Genomic DNA, 10,256 nt, shown 5'->3' on the forward strand with positions numbered 1-10,256 from the left:
ATCCATCAAAATCCCAAAATACCCTTTGCTCAAACTTGGTCAAAGTCAAAGTCAACTGGTCAAACACAACTAAGTCAACTGAGTCAAACCAACCGAGTCAACTCAGGATGCGTACGTAGGGCATACTCCGGAGGTATGTTAGGCGTACACGAAGCCTCGTAGGTTGACCGCCATCAGGATGGTGGACTTCGTACGCAGGGCGTACTCCGAGTATGAAGAGCATACCCTCGCAAATTTATAAATTCCATTAAGAGCTTAATGGCTTAAGCTCTTACGTCCATACTTCAGATCCATGGCTAAAATACTCTTAGGAGTCATAAAGTCTCCAACTTTATCACTTAGCATGACCAATAAGTAGGTCTTATTCCATTAAGACCATCTAAATGATGCATGCAGTAAGACTAATCATTTGGAACCAATTTTTATGACTTAAGACCCCTTCTAGGGTATGAAAGGACAACTTAATGGTTAAGAACATTCCATGTTCAAGATCTATCATTTTTGGAACCAAAAACTCAATAAAGACATCCAAATTTGGATCTATATACTAGAGGGATAAAGTTTCTAGCCTTATACCTTTGGAAGGTTGCAAATGATGTAGAAATCCCATATCCAAGTGTTTATCTCCTTCAAGATGAGCTTGGCTTCCTTCCTTCTTCTTCTAAGGAATCAAAATATACACTCCAAGCTTGAAAAGGCTCCACAAGGTGAAACTAGGGTTGCAAGGACTTATGAGAGGAATGGAGGCAGATAAGGTAGATGAAATGAGGCCATAAGAGTGCTTAAATACGTGTCACGCCTAAAAATTAGGGTTTCAATATCTGGCAAGTTCGCCCAACGTACATTGATGTACGCCTCGCGTACTATGGCATGCCCTAGTATACTCACCATACACCACATACACATGGCGTACTCCCAAGGCCAATATTACAAAAATTCCAATAGGGCTCCTTTTTCACACTTTCTTAAACTTAGGGACCAAAATTCAACATAACTAAATTATAGGGTTGAAATTAGAAGTACATTGTCATCGAGATGTTACAAAGGAAGCAATGGAAGGCCCTGGGGCAGCCAAATGGAAATAGGCAATGGACAGCGAGATTATGTCCATGTATGACAACCAAGTTTGGAATTTGGTTGATCAACAACCTGGTCAGAAGACAATTGGTTGCAAATGGATCTTCAATAACAATATTGACATGGAAGTTAATGTGCACACAGTCAAAATACGACTGTTTGTGAAGGGATTTACTCATACCCCATGGATTAACTATGATGAGACCTTCTCACTAATTGCTAAGATAAAAAAAATTAGGACCATGCTAGCCATAGCTGCCTTTCATGACTATGAAATTTGGCAGATGGATGTCAAAACCGTTTTCCTTAATAGGAATTTGGATGAAGATGTTTACATAAGTCAGTCAGAGGGTTTTATTGATGCAAAGTTTCCCAATAGAGTGTGAAAGCTTGAGAAGTCCATCTATGAGTTGAAACAAGCTTCTTGTAGATGGAAGCTTTGTTTTGAGAAGAAGGTCAAAGAGCTTGGCTTCTTTAGAAGTGAAGATGAGTCATGTGTATATGTCAAAGCTAGTGGGAGTATAGTTACCTTCCTAGCATTCTATGTTGATGACATACTTCTTATAGAAACGACATTCCAACTTTTCAAGAGGTTAAGTCTTGGCTTGGAATGTGTTTTGCTATGAATGATCTAGGAGAGACTGCTTATATTTTGGGGATAAGAGTTCTAAGAGACAGAAGTAAAAGACTAATTGGACTTAGTCAAAGTACATATTTAGAAAAGGTGCTAAAAGGTTTTAGTATGGAAAATTCCAAGAAAGCATAAATAAATAGAATTCCATATGCTTCCGTTGTTAGATCTATCATGTATGTTATGATATGTACTTGCTCTGATGTGTCCTTTGCTTTAAGCATGGTCAGTCGTTATCAGGGAAAATCCAGGTAAAGCTCATTGGATAGCAGTTAAGAATATTCTTAAATATCTGTGAAGGATAAAGGACTGGATCCTAGTGCTTGGTGGAAGTGATACATTGAGAGTAATTGGGTATAGTGACATGAACTTTCAAACAGACAGAGAAAACTTCCATTCTCAATCTGGCTGGGTGTTTACTTTAAATGGAGGAGTAGTTACTTGGAAAAGTTGCAAGAAAGAGACAGTGGCTGATTCTACCTGTGAATCAGAGTACATAGCGGCAAGCGACCATCGAAGGAAGAAATTTGGTTAAAGAACTTCATCGGACATCTTGGAGTTATGCCAGCCATCAAGGAGCCAATGGAAATTTTTTGATAATGAAGGAGTGGTTTCCTTGACATATGAACCAAGAGATCATGGCAGATCAAGACATATCAATAGTAATTACCATTTCATTAGACACGGAGTAGAAAAAGGTCACCTCGTAGTGAATAGGGCATCATCTGAAGAAAATCCTGCAGATCCACTCACAAAGGGTCTGAGTATGGTTAAACACATTCATCATGCTAGGAGCATTAGCCTGAGATATGATATTAGTTTTAGTAGTTAGTTAACTAGTTTGAAACTTGTAACAAAGTAAATTTAATGGACTTTTGGTGATTAAATAATAGAGAATTATTTATGATTTTGTTTACTGCCGTTTGTTAATTATTTACTCTTGTGTTTCATTTTTGCATGTTTTACATCCTGAATAATTCGATTATTCAAACTTCACAGTCATTCGTACTTTGGAAGTTAGTCGTAAATTAAGACTGTCATGAAATGGATTGTAGATTGTATAAGGAGTTAGACATAGCAATAGTATTGCTGTAATGTTCATGAGTACTTAGAAATGGAGATTTGAGTATTGGATTAAGCCACACTCAGAAAATTACTTTATGGAATTTATCACGAGTAATTATGAGATGATAACATCTTATTGTTGGAATAGTGTCTAAGGCTGCAACTATATTAGGTAAGTATTTGACCGGGTTGTGCATAGTCCTTTTGGGTTACCTTCACCAAAGCAACTTGATAGGATGATTTATTAAGAGAGAATAAATATTATTAATATATTATGGGAATAATATAAAGAATAATAATATTGTTATTTGATTAATATAAGTCATAGAATTAATTAGAATTAATTTGGTGACTTAAAGAGATTAATTAAATAAGAGGGTATAAACTGTCAATTGTTTGATAGTTAAACTTTAGACTGTAAATTAATTTGGTGACTTAAAGAGATTAATTAAATAAGAGGGTATAAACTGTCAATTGTTTGATAGTTAAACTTTAGACTGTAAATCCATATTGGATAGGGGTTGGACGAATTCTAGAAGCTAAGGATAGCTTAAAATCGTCCAAATCTATTTAAGGAATGGATTTGGATTGCTTTAAGAGAAGATTATCCAATTAGGGTTTAAGCTGTAACCCTTAAGGAGTCTACAAGTATAAATAGACCCTATGGCAAAGGGAAATCGGCACTTGAAAAAAAGTAGAGAACCCCTGGCCGAATTCCTCCCCTCTCCTCTCTCTCAAATCATCCTCCTTGCTATTTGGTGTTTGTAAGCCATTAGAGGAGTGACAATTGTGACTCTAGAGCTCCAAGACAACAAGATCAAACAAGAGATTCAAAGGTATGATTGTAGATCTGATTTAGTATTTTTCTTATACCTAATTAGTCATTAGAAGTCTTGGATTCAAAGCATGTTTAATTAGAAAGCCTAGAACCAAGCATTAGGGTTTTGCATGCGCACATAGGAAAGTTCTTATGGCTAAAACACATCACTGGTATCAGAGCCTAGCTTGGTTTTCATTAAATTGTTGCTTATTTGTTTGAAACTTAACTGCAAAATTCGATTTTTGTGTTTCTGAGTCATGGACTCAGCGAGTTCCATAGTGGACTTGGCGAGTTGGCCTGACTCGGCGAGTCACTTGGTGTACTCGGCGAGTCCAAGCGTCAGGAATGGCCAGATTCGGGATTTCTTCATGATTATCTTATGGAAACTTACCTTAATCATATTAGATCAACCCTAATCCGATTTTTTGATATATATGACTATAATATTAATCTAATTAAAGATATTTATCAACTAATAAAATATTTAATTTTCTTATATGATAATTGATTAATTATTTTGATTTATTTGGTAATTATCTTACAAGAAATCTTGAATAAATCAAATATAGATAATTAGGAAATTAATTGTTAATTAAACTTATTTGTTATTTGATCCTCCATGTTTTAAATGTTTAAAACTTGTCCTCAATTTTTGAAATTTATATTTTGTGATTAAAAGTTTTAATTTAGACAATTTAAATTTCAAACCCTAGATTTTAAAAAGTTTAAAATACAACCCTATACTAATATAATATTACAAGAATAATATGTATATATATATATATATATATATATATATATATATGTATAACTAAAATGCTAGTCTTACCATTAGTAGGACTCATTCACGAAGCCGATCTATAAGGTGGGTATAAGGTTGCGGCCTATAAAATGGCACTTAATGGGTGTACACTCACACCCACCGCTTGCTTGATCGGTGGAGGGTCGTTAGCCGAACGGGTAGGATAGGGCAACCTCATCCTCTCATTAAAAGTATAATAAGTAATACAAAGTAACTACACTTTTTTTAAAATTTCCCAATCTTAGTTACTTTAGGAAAAGTGAATTGATTCAATCCCATGAAATTACACTTTGCACCCTTGCTAAGAAGTTAGTGGAGAGTGTGTGGTTTACCGGCACACTAATTGGTTCTAAGCAAAGGTGGCAAAGGGTGATTCATTGTTTATCATAGTTCGATGGAGCGTGTGTGGTTTACCAGCAAATCGAATAGGTGATCGTTATAATGAAGGCACCATGTGAATTTGCATGGTAATTCACACCCGCTTTGTGATCCTCGGTATCCCAGTCACAAACAAGAGGGGCATATCGAGATTTAAACATGCCATTGAATAGTTTCAATGAATCTCATCCGAACCTAGGAATTCTCAATACATTTAGGACTTATAGTTAGGTTTCATGGTGGAGAATTAGTGAATCGTCATTCACTTACCTTCATATTATTTGCATGTTAGATTACGACATCCCTTTTCTAATATGTAAATATTGTTGTTGGATCCTAGCCCTAATTTTTCTTATTGGGTGATAATTAGGGATTCATATTCTAATCTATCTTTGTCCTTTTCTATTTATAGATGTCAAACGCAAACAACGCTGCTGCTAGTTCTTTCACATTGATGAGCCTTTGCCAAAAGGTCACTTTCGATGGAACGAAATTTAGCGAATGGATAAGATACATTCGCACCATTGCTCTCTATGAGGATAAGGAGTATGTCCTCGATGAGAAGCTCTAGAAAATCAACCCTGAAATCGCTACTTCGGCTGAAATTATCGCTTTTGAAACTCATGAGCGCGATGCAACAAAAGTACATTGCATCATGATAGCCACGATGAACTCTGAATTCCAAAAGTCTTACGAGGACATGTACCCGTACGAGATGCATCAAGACTTATTGGAGAGATACCACCAAAACGCGAGACAAGAGCGTTATGAGATTTTCACTAACATGATTTCCGCTAAGATGGGTCATGGAGAGTCTCTTACCGTGCACCTACAAAAGATGCAAAGGTATGTCGACCGCCTTCGCAAGTTAAATGTTGACTTTGGGGAAGACTTGGCGATCGACATGGTGCTTCACTCTTTGCCTCCGATGTACAATCAATTTAGGATGACCTACCACATGAAAAAATAAGAGGTCACCCTAAGCAAACTCCAAGGTCTCTTGAGGGTCGCTGAGAGCAACTTCAAAGACAAGTCTGTTGCACCAACTCCCAATCCACCCGCTGCTCCTGTCTTGGCTATTGGTCAAGGAAAGGGAAAGAAGAGGAAGACTTCGTCTAAGAACTATCGTAAGGTTAAAGCCCGAGATGGTGCCTCTTCTAGTGGGACCAAAGTTGATCCTGCTAAGCCATGCCCTAACCCAAAGGAGGCAGAGTGCCACCACTGCCATAAGATAGGACATTGGAAGAGAAGCTGCCCAGAGTACCTGCAAGCCATTAAGGAAGGAAAGATCAAGCTGTCTTTCGCAGGTATATACACAATTAAATCTAACGATTCTAATCATGCTATTTCTTGGGTTCTTGATACCGGTTGTGGTTATCACATTTGTTCTAATGTGTAGGGACTAAGAAGAAGTAGGGATGTGGAGCAAGGAAGGATCAATCTAATCATGGGAAACAGAAGATCGTCGCCTGTGACCAAGATTGGAGTGTATTCTTTAGTGCTTAGGAATAATTTATGTTTAGATTTGAACAATTGTTGCTATTCGCCAGAAATGGCTAGAAACATCATTTCATTTCATGGTTTATTTAGACAAGGTTTTAGATTTTCTTTTAATAATGAGAATGGTTCTATTTTGGCTTATCTAAATGGTGTCTTTTACTTTGAAGCTATACCATGTAATGGAATTTATGAAACTGTTATGATTGTTGATAACTTAGGAAATGATGTTTTAAACATAGATTCTTCCACTAGTATGGATAAAGCATCCTTGTGGCATTGTCGTCTTAGACATGTCAACAATAAACGCATAGCCCAACTCCAAAAGGATGGAGTGTTGGAGTCATTCGACCTTAGGGAAGATGACACGTGCGAGACTTGTTTGCTTGGAAAGATGACTAAATCACCCTTCACGAGCACGTGTGAAAGGGGTGAGGGTCTATTAGACCTAATACATACCAATGTATGTGGACTGTTTAGATCAACCACGAAGGATGGGAACCGCTTCTACGTGACTTTTACCGATGACTATAGTAGGTATGGGTATATCTATTTAATCAAGCAAAAGTCAGAAACCTTTGAAAAGTTCAAAGAGTTCAAGAATGAAGTGGAGAATCAATTGGGCAGGAAAATCAAGATGCTTCGATCCGATCGAGGAGGAGAGTACCTAAGTCTTGAATTCCACGATTATCTCAAGGAGTGTGGAATAGTTTCACAATTGACGCCTCCTAGGACACCGCAGTTGAATGGTGTGGCAGAAAGGCGTAATCGAACCTTATTGGATATGGTTCGCTCTATGATGAGTCATGCTTCACTATCAATCTCTTTTTGGAGGTATGCCTTAGAGACTGCCGCCCATATCCTTAACCGAGTCCCTACTAAGAAGGTTGCCAAAACACCTCACGAGATGTGGACAGGGAAAGCTCCCTCGTTAGCAAATATCAAGGTTTGGGGTTGCGAGGCTTTCGTAAGACGAGATACTCACGACAAGCTCGAACCTCGAAGTGAGCGATGTATTTTCATTGGCTACCCGCAGAAATCCTTTGGATATCTCTTCTATAGACCGAAGGACAATGTTGTCTTTGTTGCGAGGAGAGGAGTTTTCCGAGAGCGAGAACTCATAAGCCAAGGAGACAGTGGGAGGCAAATCAAACTTGAAAAGATTCAAGAGTCGATAGATGAAGGAACCTCTACCGCTGGCACTCAACCCGAGGAGGAAACTTCGGTTGAACCGATTGACGAATCTTTACCTCTTAGACGTTCCGATAGAGTTAGAGTTCAACCCCAGTTCTATGGTTTGCATATTACTACCGAAGGGGACACGTATATTAGTGATGGTACACTAATAAATCTTGATGAACCTAATAGCTATAAGGAAGCCATGGCAGGCCCGGAGTCTGCAAAATGGAAAGAGGCAATGGATAGCGAGATCCAATCCATGTATGATAACCAAGTTTGGAATTTGGTTGATAATGTGCCCGGACGTAAGACTGTTGGGTGCAAATGGATCTTCAAGAAGAAGACCGACATGGATGGAAACGTACACACATATAAAGCGCGATTGGTCGCGAATGGCTTTACTCAAACTCCCAGAGTTGACTATGATGAGACCTTCTCACTAGTTGCAAAGATAAAATCTATTAAAGTGATGCTAGCAATTGCCGCATTTCATGATTATGAGATTTGGCAAATGGATGTCAAGACCGCTTTCCTTAACAGAAAGTTGGCTGAGGATGTTTACATGGCTCAGCCAGAGGGGTTTGTGAATCCGAAGCATCCAAATAGAGTGTGTAAGCTTGAGAAGTCCATTTATGGACTTAAGCAAGCGTCTCGCAGATGGAATCTTTGCTTCGATGAGAAAGTCAAAGAGTTTGGATTTGTACGAAGCGAAGACAAATCTTGTGTATATGTCAAAGCCAGTGGGAGTATAGTAAGCTTCCTCGTTCTATATGTCGATGGCATATTACTCATAGGAAACGACATCCCGACTCTGCAGGAAGTTAAGTCCTGGCTCGGGAAGTGCTTCGCTATGAAGGACCTCGAAGAGGCTTCTTACATTTTGGGAATAAGGATAGTAAGAGAAAGAAGTAAGAGACTAATTGGACTTAGTCAGAACACTTACTTAGAGAAGGTACTAAAACGTTTTAGTATGGAAAACTCAAAGAAGGGAGAATTACCGATACAAAGTAATGCCAAGTTGAGTAAGACTCAAAGTCCGAGTACCGAAGCTGAAATAGCAGAAATGAGCCGAGTACCATACGCTTCCGCAGTTGGCTCAATCATGTACGCTATGACTTGTACTCTCCCTGATGTAGCCTTTGCTTTAAGCATGGTTAGTAGATATCAAGGAAACCCTGGCAGAGCCCATTAGATTGCGGTGAAGAATATCCTTAAGTACCTTTGGAGGACAAAGGAATGGTTCTTAGTCCTCGGAGGGAGTGATGACTTGAAGGTGCAAGGGTATAGTGACGCCAGCTTTCATACCGACAGGGACAACTACCATTCACAGTCGGGTTGGGCCTTTACCCTGAATGGAGGAGCAGTGACTTGGAAAAGTTCCAAGCAAGAAACCGTAGCTGATTCAATGTGCGAATCAGAGTACATTGCAGCGAGCGAAGCGTCGAAGGAGGCAATATGGCTGAAGAACTTCATCGGAGATCTTGGAGTTGTACCTGCCATAAAGGAGCCCATGTAGATTTTCTATGATAATGAAGGAGCGGTTGCCTTGACCAAGGAACCGAGGGATCATGGTAGATCTAGACATGTCGACAGAAAATATCACTTTATTAGACATCGTGTAGAAGAAGGACAACTCGTAGTAAAGAGGATATCATCAGAAGATAACCCAGCAGATCCGCTTACGAAGGGACTGAGCAGGGTTAAGCACTTGCAGCATGCTAGGAGTATTGGGCTGAAGGATGATATTAGCATAGATTAGATAGTATTAGAAACGTGTAATAGATAAATGTAATTAACATTTGATGATTAAATAAAGGAGTTTTATTTATAAGTAATGTTACTGTCTTATGTTAATTGTTTAACTATTGTTTCATTTTGCATGTTTTGACTTCCAGAATAATTGAGTTTATTAAGAATAATCGAATTATTCAAATTGTCCACAATCGTTCATATGTTGGAAGTAGATATGAATGAAGATTGTCATGAATCGGTGCGTAGATTGTCTAAATGGTATTAGACATAGCAAAAGATTGCTACGACGTTCATGAGTGCTTATGAATTGGTTTTGAGCATTGGAACAAACCCGCGCTTGCTGGAATCACCTTATGGAATATGATATAAAAGGGTGATCGCAAGACGATAATATCATATAGTCTTAAAACCTAGATATATGGTTTGTTATTTGTTAATTGATTGTACATTGATAATGCGAAAACGCATCAGTAACTCGGTGTCATAAAACGCATTGTTGTGTATAGTTGATTAATGAATAAGTAAATAAGTTCTATGTCGGCCGCTCGATGATTTGATTTGACTTATGTGTCGGGCCCGGTCAGAACTGAATTGATGTGTTCGATTAAGTTCTATATCAAATAAATCAGAGATCGAGAAACCTAAATGCTTGACTAATCATTCCATAGAATTGTCAGCATGATATCTAATAGAGGACTGTACGATCCCTTATCTAAAGGACAAAATTGATTAGATCAGAGTTTGACAGCGTCTTTGAGAGCTACGATTGCAAATCGAATTGTACTTGTGCATATAGTTACTAGACTTATCCAAGTGGAAGACTGTTGGAATAGTGTCTAAGGTTGCAACTATATTAGGCAAGTATTTGGCCCGGTTGTGCATAGTCCTTTTGGGTTACCTTCACCATAGCAACTTGATAGGATGATTTATTAAGAGAGAATAAATATTATTAATATATTATGGGAATAATATAAAGAATAATAATATTGTTATTTGATTAATATAAGTCATAGAATTAATTAGAATTAATTTGGTGACTTAAAGAGATTAATTAA

This window comes from Lactuca sativa, chromosome 5 (genome assembly GCF_002870075.4).
Source record: "Lactuca sativa cultivar Salinas chromosome 5, Lsat_Salinas_v11, whole genome shotgun sequence".
In the NCBI taxonomy this organism is placed as follows: Eukaryota; Viridiplantae; Streptophyta; class Magnoliopsida; order Asterales; family Asteraceae; genus Lactuca; species Lactuca sativa.